This window comes from Talpa occidentalis, unplaced genomic scaffold (assembly GCF_014898055.3).
Source record: "Talpa occidentalis isolate TD23 unplaced genomic scaffold, MPIMG_talOcc4v2.1, whole genome shotgun sequence".
Lineage (NCBI taxonomy): Eukaryota > Metazoa > Chordata > Mammalia > Eulipotyphla > Talpidae > Talpa > Talpa occidentalis.
Window position 1 is genome coordinate 11,086,980 of NW_026555331.1, and position 20,291 is coordinate 11,107,270.

The 20,291-nt window shown below is 44.0% G+C and overlaps 1 long non-coding RNA gene across 7 annotated transcripts in view; it reads right to left on the minus strand.

Moving 5' to 3' along the window:
- Positions 1 to 20,291, minus strand: part of LOC119237989 (uncharacterized) — a 111,884-nt gene that overhangs the window by 65,109 nt on the left and 26,484 nt on the right. For 5 of the 7 annotated variants that reach the window (XR_008550550.1, XR_008550554.1, XR_008550553.1 and 2 more), the window contains exons 2-3: positions 11,367 to 11,593; positions 9,730 to 9,842 (exon numbers count right to left, since the gene is read on the minus strand). This is a non-coding gene — a long non-coding RNA (uncharacterized LOC119237989). The remainder of the gene's footprint in view (positions 1 to 9,729; positions 9,843 to 11,366; positions 11,594 to 20,291) is intronic. The other 2 variants (XR_008550552.1, XR_008550551.1) reach the window with 1 other exon arrangement.

Here is a 20,291-nt window from a genome sequence, read left to right on the forward strand (position 1 = left end):
GAGAATAGCACAGGATGAGGAGTCAAGAGGAGTTATCATTGTAGGTCTATAATTTCTGGCTTATGTGGCCTGTAGTAATTTATTTCCTTCTTGGAGCCTTAGTTCTTCTGTCTTCAGAGTGAGAGAGTAATCTCTGCTTCATCAGGAGTATTGAATTATACAATATGATAAATGATGCAAAGATAGTTTGCAAGCTCTCAGGAATGGAATATACAAAGAAGATGGTAATGATGAAGACAGTATTGATGTTGTTAATATTCTCTCTCTCTCCCTCTCTCTTTCTCTCTCTCTTTCATGCACACACACAAATGAATGAGTGAAAACAGGTCAGAAATCCCTTCATTGATTATTAAGAGAACTAGAATAAGTTTCTGGCCCCTAGAGAGTCGTCTGGGTTTTTTTTAAGATTTTATTTATTTTTGTGTAGAAGAACTGGAGTGTAGGCCAGTGCAGGGTGAGAGGAGTCACCTGAGACAGAGCAGGGAACAGAACAGGCAGACTGACTGAAATACACTGCTGAAGGGAGCAGCAGGCGAGACAGGAGAGGTCTGCTCTGCCATGTGGGTTCCTCCCTGGCTAGGGATCAAATTTGGACCATAGCAATGATGGTGCTGAGACTTAACCCCTAGTCAGAGAGAGTCTTAAATAAACATTATTAAATAAATAGGTAATGAAAATGAGGGAGAAAGAGTTGATGATGGAGAAATTAATAGGCTTAACCCATTTCAAACAATGGGGTCTAAAAATGAATCACCTGTATACCAAGAAAACTAGGGTCATCATAAAGTTCAAAGTTTTGATAGTAATATAAGAATTTTATTTCTGTGGTTCAGCTTTACCCTTCAGGATTCCAGGATCCACCATAACCAAAGAACTTGCCCTCTCTGGCCACTGGCACACTTTTGAGTACAGCTGGTTCATTGTAAAGTTGTCTTCTCATTTCCTCTTTGTCAGTTCCCTCCCTTGTTGTCTCTCCTTCTCACTTAATCTCTCTGTCTTTGTCTCTGTATGTCTCTGTCTTTCTCCTTCTCTTTCTCTCTTCTCTCTCTCCTTTGTATGTGTTTAGATTCTCTTTCCGTTGTTCCTCAATTCTTTTGAATTTCTTTTTTCAGTCCTTTCCTATTATTTTCTTTCTCTGTACTTTTTCATTCCCTCCAATCGTTATTCCTAACTCACGATGTGATGGACTCTGTTTTTTGTTTTGGATTTTGATCACCTTAGATGACAAGTCCAACCACTACACCAAAGTCAATCTTCACAACGAGAGACGTCTTCCGGCAACCCCCGTCACTGTCATCTCCCGTTGGCTAAGATCCAATTTCTGTGTCCAGTCTGTAGATAAACTCATGCCCTAGAACTCTCTAAAAACCACCCTTTCCATTAATAGAGTGCTTAAGGGAAGCTTGCAGTTCCAGTAACCATGTGTCCATTTGCGTTGCCATAACAACCTGTCTTTTTAAAGAACTAATTTATGGGTTTCTGTCTCCCCCTCTGAACTTTGTGTGCCTCCCTGAAGGAACTTATCAACATTTATTTCTTCACTTAATTTGCACAATGACCATATGGGTGGACTCTATTTCCCCTCCAACTTAGAAATAAGGAAATTAAGTCACTAGAAAAGAAATGAAGGAAGAAGACAAAACAGTGAAGGAAAGCGATAGAGAGGAGCGAAAGCAGGATGAAGGGAAAAGAGGGAGGCAGGAAACAGAAGGGAATCATGCTAATTACATATTTGTTTTGAGAAGAACATAGAGTTCAAGCCCAGGTCCCCTCACTCCAATGACATTGGAAGGCACAGATGACCTCTCACCAACCCTTCTTGAGCTTTCCGAAGATTTCCCATCAGAGTTACTCAGCAGAGCGAGAGTACAGGTTACAATTGTAGAATCAGTTCTGGGTTCATTTTTTAGCCCTAGACTCACTAGTTTTGTGACCATGGGCAAGCTTTTAGTCTCTCTATGCCTGATTTTTTTTCCAAAGGAAAATAAAACATCATCCTTGTATAGTTCAATATAATGATACATGTAAAATCCTCAACAGAACTCCTGGAAAATAGTAGCTTAAGTGAGCTACTGTTACTGTAAAATCTTGATGCCTGGAAAGGATGATCCCTTAAGTCTCTCTAAGGAGATTGAATATGAGGGGTCAGAATACAGATTGGATGATATCCAGAGATGAACTCGAAGCAGAAGAACAAATGAAGAGAAGGAAATCCCTGTGATCCCGATACCCAGTTCTCTGAAAGTATCACAATACTTAAGCTGTCATACCCCCATGAATTTTTCAACTAGTCTTCACTGGTGCTAAGGGCAACACATTCCAGACCCCCCTGGCTTGGAGAATCATCACAGGAGACTCATCGACTCTCAGCCTGGAGAGGCTTGGGTAACTTTATTCCTACACAATGGCCTCAGAGTCTTTAGAACAATTCCATAAAGGGAGTTGCAAAAGGGAAATGATATCACCAGTCCTCATTCTCCTGTTTATTTGGAGATGGATTCGTTGCTCACGTCTACCCACCACAAAGCACATGGATACAACTAGGGGTTGGCCAGGAGATCAGCTACTCAGACACCTTGTGAAAAAAAAGCAGGGATTTTTGAGGTTAGAGTTAAGGAATGACCTCACACTCACTCTCCACTCTTCACATCCCTGATGATGCTGCATAAAACAGATTCAAATAAAGCTTGCAGCATCATGTGACAGGTGAAAGCCAGAGGGCCAAAGCCAGCACAGACATTCAGGTGTTCTCAATTGTCCTTCAGCACAGACCACCCCACTGAAGCCTTTTAATTATTCAGACTTAGAGCATGTGGTAAGCAAGGCATGGTGGTAGGTGCTGAGGAAACAAGCATGCTGTCAGCCTCACGTTACCAGGAAGGTCTTGGACAGTAGACCAGGATCTCCTCCAACTGCTCTGCAGAGTTGAATTGAGTCTCTGGGAGAGCAGGTCTCACTTCTGCTAGTCCTTTCATGGCCTCTGTGACTCATTCAAAAGTGAATTGAATGGGGGGATATTGAAAGTTACTTTTGGGAAGTTGTCATTCTTTTCAAGGTCAAAGTATTAGGTCATTCCCTCTCCTAAATCCAAACATCACCATAACTGGCAATTGCAAAGTTGGTCTGGGTGATTTCTTAGTTTGATTGAAGGCATCTCATAAACTCGTTGAAATCAAAGAATCTCCAAAAATCCCTATTCTAACATCTTTGAGCCAATCCTTTCATTTCCAAGTTAAATGACAGAGTCCAGAGAGACAGAGTAAGGAAGCCCTGAGCAGCAGTGCTGAGCCAAATTCTGCTCTCTTAATTTCAACCTGGTGCTGGTCAGCAAGGTAGGAAGGAAGGCTTCTGGCCTGAAACCTTGATGATGAGTTAAGAGAGAAATGTCGTGTTAAGAAAGCATTGCCTCTAATGGCTTCTCACCCGGTCTCCTTGCTATCTCCGGGATAGCTCAGCTGGTCTCAAACATAGAGACGTAGTTGGCCAGCAAGTTCATTACATGTAATTTACTATCTCATTTGGTGTAGAGAATCAAATTTGGTGAGAGAATTAGAAGGAGTTGTGGTTTCCCAGTCAATTAACATTTATTAAGATCCATCTGTAAGATAAGTTGATTAAAAAAAAAAAATAAGTTGATTCATGATTCATTTATTCATTGGCTGTAACTTGTGTCCTTTTCACATGGCAGAGCTGCTAATCAAGCTCTAGATTCAGGCAGCTTCAGCTGGATATCTAGGCTTATTATTTACTAAATGCCTGCGTTTGGGATCATCCCCTAATTTCTGAGTTTTTCTCCTCAACATGAAAATGGGAGCAGATGTTTCTACCATGAAGCACTTTTTAAATAAAAAAGTAGGGGCTTCCCTGGTGGCACAAGGGGTTAAGACGAAGTACTATGAAGCTATCCATGACTACTACAGCATGCATTCGATCCCTGGTCAGGGAGCTATCCACATGGTGCAGCAGACCTCTCCTGACTCGTCCGCTGCTCCCCTCAGCAGTGTATTTCAGTAGATCTGCTTGTTCTGCTCCCCACTCTCTCTTGTGAATCCTCTTACACCCCACACCTCTGGCCTGTACCCCAGTTCTTATATGCATAAATAAATAAATCTTAAAAAAATAAAAGTAAAAAAATAAGTAGGTTAAATAACTCACATGGTACCTGGTATATGAATGTCTGAATCATCAATAATAATAGCAGCAGTAATTAGTTCTACATTGTGATTGGATAGAGTATTTCATGTGAATACTACCTTCTGTCTTATTTATGAAAACACTTGAAAAACCCTTCCTATGCTCATTTTGCATCTGAAACACACACTCTTCAATAAAAGGGCAGTGTGTTTGCATGCCTGCCTTTCTTGGGCCAAGACACATTGACACAGATGAGTTTCACTCCTGAATCTGCTCCACCTTGCAATTTTCTTCTCACTCATAAAAAAAAGAGATACTGACTTGACCATGGTGTTTCCAGTAAATCATGCAAAGCAAGGACCTTTTTGGACACCACTTGTGCTTCCCTCTCCTTTTGGTTTAATGTCAAATTTGAACTTACAGGCCCTTGGAGGGCACTCCTGCAGTGTTTTGCTGGCATATACATCCTGCCACGAATTTACCTCACACATGGAAAAGATGAACTTTTCCAATCCAACCAGCCAATGATGAAGAGAAAATGAAATGAAGTTAATGGATTATTAAAGTGAAAAATCAGATTATAAAACAAGATGTATAATATAATTTCATAAGCTCTCCTTTTTTTAAAAGTATACACTGACATAGTAACAACCCTGGAAAAAAATGTATCTAACTATTCATGTTGGTAAACTTTAGAAAGTGAGACTGTAACTGATATCTTCTAATTATCTTTTTTTGTTTCTGGTGTTCTCAAAAAGATTAAAATGAAACCACCTTGTATAATAATTATTAGCATAATAAAAATTAGGTGAAATAAACCAACCTACTTAGCATAGTATCTGGCAAATTTTAGATGCCCAGTGGAGGTTAAAATATTGAATGAGTGGCCTGCAATCTAAGCTAACATTTCAACTGCCCTTGCATAGACTACATTCCGGCTCCTCCACTGAATGATCCCACCAGGATGAGAAAACAGAGGAAAAGGGAAGGGAATACAGTAGAGAACATAAAAGGAAGATTCAAGAAGGAGATGCAGTGAAGGAAAATCTCCATCACTTAATCACGGAATGTGGCACTTCCAAGGCACACTGTGAAAAGGGGACTCATATTTTCTGGGCACAGTGCAGGCACTCCCAAAGAACACCATCCCCCACTCTTACCCAACCCCATCCTGCAGGTGGAGGATCCACCTGAACAGTCACAAGTGAAGTAAGTGGCAGTGATTTGAGTCACAGCATCCCGACTTCAGTACAGAGCTCCTTCTGATGAAGGAGCACAGCTCTGAAATCTATGTAAATTTTATATGTAAATCTATGTAAATTTAATTTGACTTAGTGATTCAGAAGGATGTGGAAAATAGGAAAGATAGAGCAGATTCTGAACACTGAAGAAAAAAGGTACTAAGAGTATATTGATGAGCACTATGAAATATATGCAACCTTCAGTCCAATAATATTTATGAATGGCATGAACATTTTCAGGAGCTATGAGAAAGAGAAAGAGAAAGAGAAAGAATGCACCTCATCAATCCAAACAAATGAGAGGGGTATGGCCACAATTTGTGGGAGAAGAATTTTCATTGTCTGTTTTCACTGTCTTTCATTGCTCTTTGTGTTTTTGTGTTCAAATAAATGGGTCAAGATCTAGTTTTCTACCCTAACCCCTTGGATCTTTGCCCTCTGCCCGCCTCAACCAAACCGCTAAATTGGAAGACAGAAACTGTCTATTGACTCTATTATTAGCGCCAAAAACTGTACTCCAATTGCTGGAGAAATTACTCAAATGCAAATATTGGTGCATCAGAATGCTGATGCACCCTTGGTGCTGACTGCACCCACAGCGTGGAGTCAATGTGGACAAGAAGAATTGTGTCTCCTATATTGTGGTCCTCTACCTTTTCTTCTGAGCAGCTAAAACAGCACTCCCACATCTGCTCACAGTTCTATAGGTCACGGTAGGGTTGGGTTCTCTGAGGGCAGCTCATAAGGCTGAAAAGGAACTGAGTCCTCATCTGGTAACTGAAGGAAAATCCTGTTCAAAGATCTTTCAGGTTGATGACAGATTTCAATTCCCAAAGTTGTGGCAATGCAATCTCCAGGGGTTCTTTCAACTTCTAGAGACACCCACATGCCTACTCACATGTCTCCTTGGGCCTTTAATAAGTCAGCAACAGTTTATCAAATCCTCCTCATGCTTTGGATCTCTGACTTGCTCTTCTGTCCTGCAATTACCTATGAAAAGTTAGTCCCTTCTTTCAGATTATCTTCCTTTTTTTCAGTTCTGGAACAGGACACTGCATTTTAGCCAGCATCTTCATGTGCATCATGGGTATTACCTAGAAGCTAGTGCTGGTTTTGTCTGTTATTCATATCTGTCTTGTGGGTAACACTTTAATAAGAAGAGTTTGCTTTGAGATTGTGGATTTACATCTTAAAAGAGGTAAAGGCCAAAAACTGAGGTGCTATTCCATGGCTTTCCTTCACTATAGGCATCAAATACCCAACTGGGAAGGGACATAAGAACTTTGGACTCCCTTGATCCCAACTCACTGAGCTTTCCTTTTCTCCCCTGCTTTGATGTTGACTAACTATAATCTGGGTGAGAACTCTGGCTGTATTGAAGACAAGAAGATGTAAGTTCTTTGGAAGTCAACTAATCATATACTTCAGTTAATTAGAATCTGAGTTTTGACTTGACTTCTATTAGTAAATGACAAGACCACTATTTAGAGATTCACTAATTGCTATTATAAACAATCTTGAAACTGTAAATATAATGTTCCAAACACAATAGAAATTCCTACCAATGTAAAATCCAGAATGGGTGATATTGATCAACAAGGAGCCTTCTTTCTTATTAGAGAAAACAGATTCCTCTTCCACCTCGTAGTTCTATCATCTTAAATGTGGTGCTCTCAGGTAAACGACATGTCTGTATTTGCACCAAGTAGAGTCCATGAGCGATCTTTTGTGATGGACCAGAAAGTGGAACTTATCATTTTTGATCATGTTCTACTGGTTAGAATTCAGCCACGTGACCACACCTACATGTAACAGAGGCTAGGGAATGTAGGCATGTGCCAGGGAGAGAGGAAATATGTGTGTGGGACTGCTAGCCAGTCTGGGGCACAACAGGAAAATAAGTTAACCTTGGCACAGCAACAGAACAATGGTAGTTTCCCACATATGCCCTGAAGGCTCGAGAATGAGTAAAGCTGGGTCTCTAAAACTGCACCTTCAGTCCTACACGGAATCCCTGTATGGAATGAAAATCTTGCAAAGGTTTCTGTCTGAAAAAATTAGTAATTACAGAACTCCACCTCGTCCTAAGAAATGAAAGCAAAGAGAAGCATTGGGGGGAGAAAAGAAAAGAATGTCAACAAGAGTTGTTGGGGAAAAAATACCATCAAAATATCACCAATTAGTTTGAAGCTTTGATTTATCAAAATTCCTCCTTTGGTTCAGCTAATTTGGGTTTCACTCTACCAAGTTAATAAGCCATAGATATAAATGATGACATTATAGTGCTAATTATCTTAATGCATCCTTATTCATCATATATTCTACCTCAGACCATGCAGATGCCTCATGATGGGAAGGAAGGGATGATGCAGGAAAGAGAAGGAGGTAAGGGAGGGAGGAGGCAGAGAGGAAGTGTGTTTCTCCTCCATGTGTTCACTGGACACCAACTATACCTGGCTTTTAAGAGCAGATGACCCCCCCCCCACAAAACCACTGCTCTAACAGCAATGACAAAAAGTAACTGAGGAAACCCCAAAATATTTGAAACCAGATTACAACCCCCTTCAGTAATTTGGTCCTGTAAGAAAATGTGTGTCAACAAATTATCTTTAACTTCTGCAAGAAAAGACCCACCACCCATGAGTACTGGAATTTATTTCTGAGTAGGAGGGTGAACAAGGCATTGGTTTTATCCATCTTTAAAATGGAATTCAGGATCATAAGCATGCAGGAAAAGTTTCTGGCACAAAAACACTTTGACGAAGGTAAACCGATGTTCTTGCTAGTGTTGGATGTGGAACAAGACCTGTGGTCACAGTCAGTGCCAGGCATGTCTGCCTGAAGCCAAACGCACAGCCTGCCCTGTCCCCTTCCACCTGACCCTTCATACATGAAATACAAACACTGAGGTGTGGTCATTGCTGTCATATATATTTTAATGTAACCTATTCAATAGATACCCTCAAACATGGCTAATGAAAGTATAATTTGGAAAGTAGTTTAGCTGGAAATTTTATCAAGATTAGAAGTGTTCATATTTTTGGAACAAAGGTCTGACTTTCTGACCTCACTTCAAAGCAAAAACTCTCGATTTCAGAAAAAAAGTCTTATACCTTAGATGTTTGTTTTATAGTCGTCTATGACAAGAAATACCAACAATGGCATTGGTTTAATTAATCTGGCATGTAGAATATAATGAAGGTATTTGAAATTATACTTTAACCCTAGTCATACACAAATTATTATAAATTGTGGATTAGTAAACTTGCCATTACTAATTTTTCTTTGTAACTCTAGCATCAAAGAAACTCATGCCTTGGCTTTAAGTGAACACGCAAGTGTGTGCTTTCTGAATGGCTAGAATATTGTATTTCTGTTTCTAAATTTCACACACTTTAATGACTTTACATTTGGAAATGAATTGAAATTGAATTTAGGTCACTTTGAAAATGATGTCATTTTGCAATAATGAGACAGGTTGAAAAGATAATGTTAAGTGAAAAATCAGGAGAGAAAATTGTTGGTACCATCTGGTGACAAAAAAATGAAACTATATCGCCTTTTTGACTATTAGACTATTTGAATAGTAGAGCTATTGATTACACCCACTCTTTTCTTCTCCATGTTTTTTCCTGATATTGATCTCAAAGTCTAATAAGTCAGTAAACAAGGAAAAAATGAAAATGAACATTTTTAAAAGAAAAATATTCTGCATTATCTTATTAGCCTTTTCCTTTCAAATTTCTTAAAGAAAAAAAAAATTTTGTTGAGAAAAAAATGATATATATAAACTTGAAAAACAAACTGCCTTTGAAGTGTAATCTTCTCATCCCTCAAGGTCACATGAAGCCTGACAATAGCCAGGTGTCTGCAATGTGTCCTAGGAAACTCATCACATCGCACTCCCTGAAACAGCATGAGCCCAGCGCAGACAGCCTTACATGGGGCCAACCACACGTTCCGTGTCTACAGGACTTCCGGAAGAGCTAGGGTGATGATGTTGATCATCGATTTAGAAAAAGGACACAAAGAGAATTCTATTCTCCTTCAACTCTTCAGCTGCCCTTCCCCCTGCATGTAGAAAGAATGTCTCTGGCTGAGGATCTGCATCTGGCTCACACCCTCCTCTTCAATTTGAACTTCAGCCACCACCAGGCAGGCTGAATCAAGTCTCCTTGCCAATGAGCCCCTTAATGACCTTGTGGGCAGAATGCGGTTTTGTTTCTCTTTCAGTGACAATGGCACTCAGCCTGACTGCTCAGGGCCGTCTGCATCATTCTAAGAGAACCTTTTTTCCCTCTCCCGCATCTAATCACATTCTCTGCTACTTTATCTTAAAAGAAGCCATACTTACCTCCCAGACCTGAAAGACCCTCTTTGCTCCCCTGGTTCTGACAGAGTAGACTTGCCTTCAGACGGTAAAGCATCTCAAAGGGTATTTACCCAGCTCCGAAGTCCTATCTTCTCCTGAAAATTAAGGATTGGATTTGAATCAGGACCATGCAAAGCTGCCAAGGCACTTGATCAGTACAAAGGTCTTTCTTGAAAACCTACTAGATGTCAGAAGTGCATCAGCCCCTAGAAATATAACAATGGAGACATGTTTTAAACAAGTGAGTCCAATAAGCTAGTCAGCCTCCAGTGAATCTCAAAGAGGGGCATCTTTGCTCCCCAGAGAACAGTCAGCAGTGTCTGAAAGTCATTTTCAGCGGTACGACTTGAGTGAGGTAAGGATGGGAGGAAGCATACTACTGACACGGACAGGTAAAAGCGAGCCTGCACCAGACCCTCTCCAGTGCACTGGCCTGGCCTATACTGTCAGTAGTGCCAATGCTGAGGGACCCTGGTGATTTCCAAACTTAAGCAGACAAAGAATCAGCTGGCGAGCTAGGACCAGAGTTTCTGATTCAGCAGGTCTGGAGCGAAGCCTGAGAATTTGCAGGTGACCCTGTTTACTGGCCCAGGGACCACACTTGGAGAACTACAGGTTTGGGGTTTCAGAGAAGGCATCCCCCCAAAAAAAGTGATATGTAAAGGTTGAACAGGAGTTAAATGGAGAAAAAAGGGAATAGATAGAAATTGTGTAGGCGGGTTGTGCAAAAGCCCAAGCTTTTTGGGGTTTGGGCGTGTTCAACAAACTGCAAAAAAAGGAGCAGGAGCTTGAGTGGAACAGGAGCAGGAGCCAGAGGCATGGGGCTGAGCCATGCCAGGAATGTGGTCTTGATTCTATTTGAAGTGATGGGAAGACACTGAAGAGATTCCAGCAGGGGCTTGGGGGAAGTGGCCAGGCACTTGGTGTGGAGTGTAGAGAAGGTATATTGCCTACAGTTTAAGATAACAAAAGAGCATGGCCTTGGGAGGCAGACAACTCTGGATGTCAATCCCAGTGAGACTTCTTACAGGCTCTCCGATCAGGTGTCCGTGAGCCTCTGTTTCCTCATCTGTAAAATGGGACCATTCAGGGCTCCTTCGCGGGAGAGCTAAGAGAATACATGAGCTCATGTTCATGAAAGTGTCTGGCACACCGAGTACTCAATGAATGCTAATTCTCTTCCATTAAGTGTCCATGATGAAAGGGCCAGGGGCTCCTTCAGGACCTCATTTGCATCTCAAAGTGCACACAGCAAAGCATGGTATCAGCAAGCCAGGTTTGTCCAAAGAGCGCTTGCATCACCTGTGTGCGCCAAACCCGCGCCGGGGCCTGCTGCTGGCATGTTGAAGTGCAAATTAGGCAACCACCGGCCCACACAAAAATGCTGCAAAGCTAATGCTAGGTTTGCAGATACCATCACAAGGCTCAGTCCAAAGTTACCTAATTTATTGACGTTTGGAAACTTCAGAGGCACTTTTACCATGTCCCTTATTGTTTTGTAGCCTGACAATGGGGAGGAGAAACAGCGCTTGGAACCACAATAAATAATAATACTTAGCACTTAAATAACCTTTGTCATCTTCAAAGCCATTTACGAACACTCACAAATTAAGACTTACCCAGCCCCAGCCTTGGGAAAGGGTCATTATCTTTGTTTCTTCAACAAACCAAGGAGGATGAGGTAATGGAGTTGCCCAAACTCTGGCCAGTTGGCATCCATTGGACTGCTTTAATTCAATCCAGTCATCCCAAGTGGGTTTATTCCAGAAAGATCTGGGCGTTTCCTTGGACCATGAGTAGTGCAAAATATTGGATTGGTAGAGCAAGTTCTACTTGTCAAGAATCCCTTAAAAATAATAATAAAGAAAGAAGATGGAAGGAATCTTTTGGAAGTGATGGACAGGTGAGTGTTGCAGATGTTGGTGGTGATTTCAATGTGCATGTGGGCTCTAAATTCATCAAGTTGTACTCATTAAATAGGTACAATTCTTCATATACATCAGCCATACCTCAATAAAATGGTATTTTTTAAAAGAACCCCTTATGAATCCAATTTTGCACAGATGTTCCCAGAATGCTCTGGGCCAGAGTTAATTGGAAGGTTTGCTTTTTCTGCCAACAAGGCACCATCTCCAGTTCCCCAGGTCTCTCCCCCCTCCCACCTCCCAGAAAACCGAGCAAATGTCAGGATTTTGTGTGTTGGATAATTATATAATTAATAATGATAATATCTTAAGGTTTCCTCATCTGTAAACTAGAGATAATGGCCCACTGGGTTGTTATAAGGACAATGTTTGAGGAATGGCAGGCAGGAAACCTGCCCAAGGAAGCATTCCTAATGCTGTTGTGGTTGACGCCATTGTCATTAAACTCATGTCGTTGCATTATTTTCTGTGAGTTTTACGTATGCTCTGTCTTCAGGTGGTTATAACATCCCTCTTTTAAAGATAAGCAGGTGATATTAGCCTCCATGGAAACATGGGCCCAGATGGGACTGACCCTAAACCACGCAGCTAATCAATAGTAAAGCCAGGAGCAGCAAGCAGGGTGTCTGTCTCCCCTCTTCCTTCATAATTTCCTCTTCCCCCCCTCCAAGACTTCTTTGTGTTCATGACGTCTGCGTGGCATGCTCCATCACCCTGTCCAAATTCCAGGCAGATCATGGTGTCTCTGCCCCCCACCCCCACCCCCCAGGCTGCTGCCACAATCGCACCAGACATTTATCAATCCCCTCTTTTGGGCCACATCCTATACCTAGTGCCTATGGACTATCCTCAAGGGGCTTGTCCTCAAGAAGCTTCCAGCTGCTTCTTGTTGAGCAGCAGCTACAACAAGAGAAAGGACCATGTGAAATGGTGCCCTCTAGAATTCTGGGTCTGGGTAATGCTGACCACGCTCACCTTTGCCCCTACTCCCATGTCTCTCGGGGGTGACCTTGGGGAGCTCAGTCCCCTCAAGCACTTTGCCTCCTCATTTGTGAAATGGAAACCATAAGATCAATTTCTTTGGGTTATTGAGTCTAATGAAATAATCCGGGGCGTTTTACAAATAGTAACAATATTTGACAGTTCTTAAAATACTGGTTGCTTTAGTTGATAAAGGAACTAGAAAATAAATTAATAGCTATTTTAAATATAGAGTTATTTGATAGATAAACTTTCTAAAAATAGCTCATGATGGAAAAAAGATCATGGAAGGGATGTCTGGGGCAAAAGGCTGGAAGGTAAACATCACGCTTCTTCCACACCTTTCCTTGGGCCAACAAAGAGCATCATTCTGATTGTGTGGGTCTCGGTCCAGACAGACCTGAATTCCAATCCTAGTTCTGCTGCTTCGTAGCTGTGTGGGTTTAGGCAGGCCCTTCACATCTCCGAGCCTCAGCATCCCGACCCCTGAGTGGGATCACATACACCTGCAACCTCATCGCACTAAGATACTGTGCAGAATACCTATTTCAGAACCTGAGACATAGAAGGCAATTTGTAACAAATGCTTTCTTAATTTTGACTAAGGTACAGAAGAGAAAGGACAGTGTGGTCCAAGTTCTCTCATTCTCCAGGGAGTAGAATGAGGAATGCTCTTGTTAAGGCTGAGTAGCAGTCGATGGCTAACATGTGGAGGTGTGATGCTGATGAGAGAAACAAAGGCGGTGCGCTGACACCCTCAGTGTCTGTAGGTGCTCAGCAAAGAAAAGAGAACCAAGGCTGGTTGTCCGCGGGTGCCATGTGAGGGTGGCAGGGGGCTACGCTGCCCGAGATGACCCTGCAGGTCGGGGGACCACACGCCCCATGCTGCTGAGTGTTACAGCTCTCTTTTGAGACTTAGTAAACCACCCCAGATGTAATGCCTTAAAGTGCCACATTTTGTTCATGTGTCTGTAATTTCATAGGGCTCTGCGGGGGGAGGGGAGAGGGAGAAAAGAGGAAAAGAATAAAGAGGGAAGACAGGAGGCAGGAGAGGCCAGGGAGGGAGAAAGGGAGGGAGGGATGGACAGACAAATGTTATTGAAAGTTACAGGACAGAGCCTACTTAAACTGAGAAAAATTAAATTATAGGGGACACCCCACACAAACACAGGGGGCCCAAGGGAAAGGGAATTCTTGAGGGGCTGGAGGTTGTGCCGGCCACCCCGACACCTCTTCGCTCTCAGAGTCTGTCACCCTCTCCAAGGAACCAGCACGGTGATGATTAACATTCCCGATTCCCCAAGACGGGCGGTGCAGGCTTTCATCTCCCGGTGTTTATAAATGCCTTTGAAAATGGAATGTGCCACATACATACTAAGAGCTATTATTAATATGGTGTCCAAACACCTCTCTCCACATGATAGTTAAGGAACAAAGCATCGGTTAGTGTCAGAGAACTTCAGCGTAAGCATGTGTGTGCGCTCACGCCCCAATTAAGGAATGTTCTTTATTCTCATGCGCCTCAGAAGAAGCAGGCTCTTCCACAGGGACCAGAGATGGAGCAGGATCGGGGACATGGAAGGGCTGGAGTACAGACCTGGGTGATGGTGGGGCAGGATTAGTGCAGGCTCATTTGCCATTTGCTGCAAGACAGGAGCTGAACCCTGTGGGGAATGAGAAAGCTTGAGGGATGCAAGGCCCGATGCTGGGATTCGGCCATGGCCAGGATACTGAGTCTGAGTCCAGATGCTCACCTCAGAAGAAAGACTTCAAGGTCAGTCCCTTGTATGTGGATGATGAAATAAAGCAAAGGAAAAAACGAAACGACAAAAGCAGACTCAGATTCTGATTGCAGAAAGGTGGTTCCTGGAGGGGGAGGGCCAGGTCGGAAGGGAGGGGTTTGGGGGTAAAACAGGCAATGTGGTAAGTGGCCAGGGGGGCAGATGCGCTCGACTCTTGGAGAGGACAGGGCTGTGTCATGTGGACATTCAAGCATAAAGCCGTACACCTGAAACCGCAGGGTAGAAACCAGTGCAGACTCATTAAAAAAAAAAAAGTGAGTTGACCAAGTTCCAAGTGCAGATGACGACCAGGGCCAAACAGTAGGGGGAGACCCTACCTGTCAATCACTAAAATGTTTGCTGGGATTTCAGAGGCGCTGATTCTAACCCATTTTGTTCATGACCTCTTTAAGGATCCAGTGATGAATGGACGTGGGAATCAAATCTTGCATCCGGGGTCTGATGAGCTCACAAATCCCCTAAAACTCTGGGCCTCCCTGGTGGCGCAAGGGGTTAAGACACAACCTATGAAGCTATTAGCAGCCACTGCAGCACAAGTTAGATCCCCCACCAGGGAGCTACCCACATGACACAGCAGACCTGTCCTGTTGCGCCCTCTGCTCCCCTCAGCAGTGTATTTCAGTCCATCTGCCTGTTCTGCTCCCCACTCTGTCTCTTGTGAATCCTCTCACCCACCATACCTCTGGGCTGAGAGACTGAGTTTATAAGGGCAGGGTCATGGGGACGCCAGCAGAAGCCAAGAACAAACGGAAGCCGAGAGAAGAAGAGAAGCAGAGAGAAGGCCAGAGAGCCCAGAGAGAGTGAGGATTTGCTGGGGTCTGGGAGGACTGCCAGCCTCCTGGCCCCCCAGCACCCCTGCCTGCCATATGCCTGGTGAACCCCAATAAAAGCCTGCAAAAGCCACTGAGGCCTCTGACTCCTCCTTTACCCGGTCTGCTGGGTCAGAAAACCTGCTCCATGCCTGCCCTGCCCCTACACTGCGTAAATAAATAAATCTTAAAAAAAAAGAAATCCCCTAAAGCTCTGTCCTCACAGCATCCTTCCCATTCCCGGAGTGTAGGGGCGACCTCTAGGTTGTGAAATTAGCAAACTGAACACAGAACAGGGGCCAGGTCTTCTCCAAATCTAGATCCTCGGCATTCAGCCCAGCACCAACCAAGCATGTCACTCACTTAAAACAAGTAAGCACGTAATTGAAGTATCTTAAAGAGCTATGGGTCCTTCTTTCTTTATCTCTACGGTCTTTTATTTATTGGGGGTTTTTTGTTGTTGTTTTCTTTTGTTTTTTGGTGATTTAGCTCTTCTCAGGGGTTGCACTATCACAGGTGAGAGAGAGCCAAGAATAAACGAATGGACAGCTGAGCCACCCAGCATCATCTAGAGCACAGGGGAAGGTTGTTCCATTTGCCCCCGCAGGTTGCACGCTCTTGTGGAAGTGCACGGGGGACCACCATGCATTCACTGCAGAATCACCATCTAGAATGGAGACATGGAGCAGGGAGCAGATATCCCAGAATAGAAAAGCGTGCGCAAGTCAAGCCTCGGCTCCAGCTGAGCAGAAGCAATCTGGGCATTCTTCTTAAATGCCCAAATGTTCTCTCCCCCCAGAAGAAACGGGAGTAGCTCTCGCCCAAACACAGCCTGCTGCGTAAATGCTGCTGGTAAATGCTGGTAAATGCTGCTGGAATCAGCCCTCCACCAGACGCGCGCTCGTGGGCACTCATTCCCTGAAGAGAGGGAGCCCATCACTTCAGCACAGTCTTTGTTTATCCACAGTCCACACTTCATAAAAGGAGAGCAAGGCAAAGATGGGAGAGCATGAGAGACAGGGAAGGAGGCAGGACCCAGAAGGAAGACTTCTCAGAGTCACAACATCCGGTTCCCTCTCTGTCCGAGAGAGTAACTCCCCTTGAAGAGGTAAATACAACAAACGTCCCCTTCAAGTCCTGCCCCAGCGACCAAAGCAAATGAGGAGCTGGAGTGAAGGAGCCTCCATAACCCAGAACACAGTTGGAATCCAAGCGAGGGGGCCGCTCCTGGCGCCTGCCCTGCACCCTCCCGGCCACTTTGCATGCTGTCACAAGGCCCCTCACCTTGAGGGCTTCCAACTTCCGGCCACCTTGAGGGGCTTTTTGTTCAAGTGCCACAAAAGATAAAATTAGAAAGCAGGCTTCCTTTTTCTGTCCCGCACTAGCCGAGAGGCACCCCATCCCCCTCTCTTTCAATGACAGACAGCAGGGTAAGCTGACCAGCCTTGATCTGCTTCTCCACCAGCCTCATCTGCCATCACAACCATGCCCCGGGCCCCACATCCTCACCATTTTACCTGTCCGCTCTTCTTTCGAAAGTGTGACCCTGGCAAGCGGCTTAACCTCTTAGAGCCTCATCGGCCAAGCCAGGAGAGACCGTGCACCTGCTTAGTTGCTGTAGGACTCAAATGCGACAAGGTAGGTGGTGTCTGGCACCAAGCTGGTCACTTGCTACTCAGCGAAGATTGTTGTAGACAAACCTCTGTGAGCTGGTTTGTCTAATCCCCTGGGGCAAGCCCCTCAAGACGGGGGTCCTCACCCAGGTGACGGCAAAAAGAGGCTGCAGGCCCAGGGCTGGGACTGAGTCGCTGGTCCAATCCTTCTCCAAGGCTGCTTCTTCCATCTTTCTCAGGAGGAGAAAATAAGGGCAGATGTTTTGGGTTGTTTTTTTCATGAGGGTCAAGTCTTGGCTCATTTGCGTATAATTATTTACATTTGCAGGTGACTGGCATGTGTTGCCGATTGAAATAAAGAAAATGTTTATTTTTTTCCTTTTATTTGGTAACTTAAGAAATTCCATGGAGTGTTGATATTATCTGAGCCAATGAATTTTGACTGTATTCCAATGACGTGATATAGAAACAGGCACGGTGGGTAGCACCACCCTCCTCCCCCGAGCCCCCTCCCACACCACAAGCAGAAAGGAGAGTCGTCACCCAGGACCTAAGCATGTATGGCTCTTCCCTTCAGAGTCCATGAAACTTTCCCAGCAAATAGATTCATCCTGGGAAATTTTCATCATACTTCATGTCGGGTTAGGGTTGAGGAAACTTCCAGGCAATCGTCCTCATCTCTCATTTTACAGAAGGGGGCACTGGAGCCCTGACATGAAAGCAGATGCATCCAGGATTACAAAGTGCATCAGTGACAGCTTCTCTCTGTGACTCAAACATTTCTCTGCATTCAGACGTGTACAGGTGCAATACAGAGCCCTGTTCAAAACACAGATTCGCTAACTTTCCTGCGGCAATCATTTTGCAATAACATCTCAAATCAGTGCACCTGAAATTGCACACCTTAAAAATCACAGGATAGGGCCTCCCTGGTGGCTCAAGGGGTTAAGTCTCAGCACTATCAAGCTATCCACAGCCACTGCAGCGCCCCTGCATGTTTGATCCCCGGCCAGGGAGCTGACCTACACTTTGCAGCAGACCTCTCCTGTCTCGCCCGCTGCTCCCCTCAGCAGTGTATTTAAGTAGATCCCCCTGTTCTGCTCCCCACTCTATCTCTGGTGAACCCTCTTACCCCTGCCCCCTGCACCTCTGGCCTACACTCCAGCTCTCGTATACATAAATAAATTTAAAAAAAAAAAATCACAGGATGTTGCAAGTCCATTATTTCTCAAAGGTGGAACAAACTTTAATATGCGTGTATATATATATATATATAATATATACATGTATATAGAAAGTGATGTCTAAATGAAAGACTTGTGTCTCTAGTAAAAACACACCACCATATTTTAAAATAAAGGCAGTTGATGAAAAACGATCACTCTCTGTTGCGTACATTATCTTCAATCAAACCGATGTCAATTATTATTGTTGTTGATGACATTGTTGTTGTTGTTATTTAGAGCAGGGATTATAAACTACATACAGCCCAGGGATCCCATCTGGCCAACCACCTGTTGCTGGAGATGAGGTTTACTGGAACATAGCCCGCACACGTGTTCAGCCACACATTATGTATGGACACTTTCTCGCTACTAGTACAGCAGCTGGTGCAGCTGGCTTGCCCGAGGCTGGGTGCCATGTCTCTAGCTTGGGGTTCCTTTATCACAGAGGAAAGCTGAAGTTTCATTAAAGGCACCTGGGTCATGCAGTGCAGGCCTCATTTTGCCTGTTTGACACTGTGAACCAATGTGGTCAGAAAGAATATTAACAGGTAGGATGGGAGCAGGTGGGGTCACCGAATGGACCCCAATGTCTGAGAGTAAAGCCTTACTTGAAAAACTCTTCCTGACTTTTCCAGGGCTCCAGGAATGAGAGACTGGAGCAGCTGAGCCTGCCACTCAGGCAAACCCTGGTCCATGCACCACGCCTGACCAGCAGCCCCATGAGCAAGAGTCAGACTTGTCACTAGATGCCATGGATGTTGCGGTCTGTGCTGAGTCTGACCAATACACTTCAATTCTGGGCCTCCCCTGGTGTTGCAGTGGTTGAGCGCTGGGCTGCAAATCTGCCCGCAGCCTCTGCAGTGCCAGTTCAATCCCTGGACACCAGCAAGTGTCCCACATGGCACGCAGACTTCTCCTGTCGTGCCCGCTGCTCCCCTCAGCAGTGTATTTCGTTGGCCTGCCTGTTCTGTTCCCTGCTCTGACTCTGGTGAATTCTCTCACCCTCCCACACTTCTGACTGTACCCAGTGCTTGTATAAATAAATAAATAAATCTTTAAAAAAAAACAAAAAAAAATACACTTCAGTTCTTCATTTACCAATGAGCCTGTGAAAATGGCAGATGTCTAGTGAGGTTTGCAAATTTAACTCTTTGTTAAAGCTTGAACAGTAATTACATGCCTTCAATTTCATTTTGCACATAAGGAAGCCAAGATCCAGAAAGTGGGCTTCCCAGACACCCTAAGTGGCCGAGAAAAGTGAACTTCTGCCTCATGAGTCATAGCTCTTACCCTAGTGGGTGTGATTCATCAGCCAGTCCAACTCTTAATCACTTGTAAACCTACCATGCCAATCTAATAAACATTTCACACCACAAAAAAGCCCAGAAATCACTATCAGGAAAAGAACAGCTGATTTATTTTTGGATGAAATAGATATGTCAACATTGCACCAGAGAAATGCCGTATGAGGTCCCAGCAAAAGACCTAAGAGTGAATGCAACCACATTTCATTGCTCCGTCTCAGAGTTGACATCCACGTGCTCCGGATGATGGTCCAGATTATCTATTAGGTCATTTCCACTGCCCAGCATGGGGCTACTCCCCAAATAACTCAGAAGTATATTCAAATTAGGTAATAGACTACGTGTTCCACGCTAAGCAGCATAGGCTCACATACAGGAAAAGACAATTTCTTTAGCACAAGGACTGGTAGATTGTGGTTTGTGAGGAAAACTGGGCCCACTGTGTTTTTGTGAATGAAGTTGTACTGGATCAAGGCCACATTCATTCAGTTACGTATTAACTGTGACTGCTATTGTGTTATGTGAAGGCAGATTTGAGGCATTGCAACAGAAACCAGAGGATTTCCAAAGTCTACACTATGTAAAATCTGCCTCTTTACAGAAAAAGTTTGCAACTGCTGCTTTATGGCATCAGCCTGTTCATTCCAACCCAGCTTCTGGATAACCAAAGCTCATTATCCCCTTTGAGACTAGGAAACAATTTCTTTGTCTTCCCTTCTATTCTCCAGGTTAAATGATTACCTTTTAACTTCTCCCTCACCACCCTGACCACCCCTCATTTGTCATTTCCTCAACAAGCAACTATAAACCAGAGACACACGACAGGGGGAGAGAATGGAATAGGATCAAGGGGATGGGGATTGTATGGGGACTATAACCAAGAT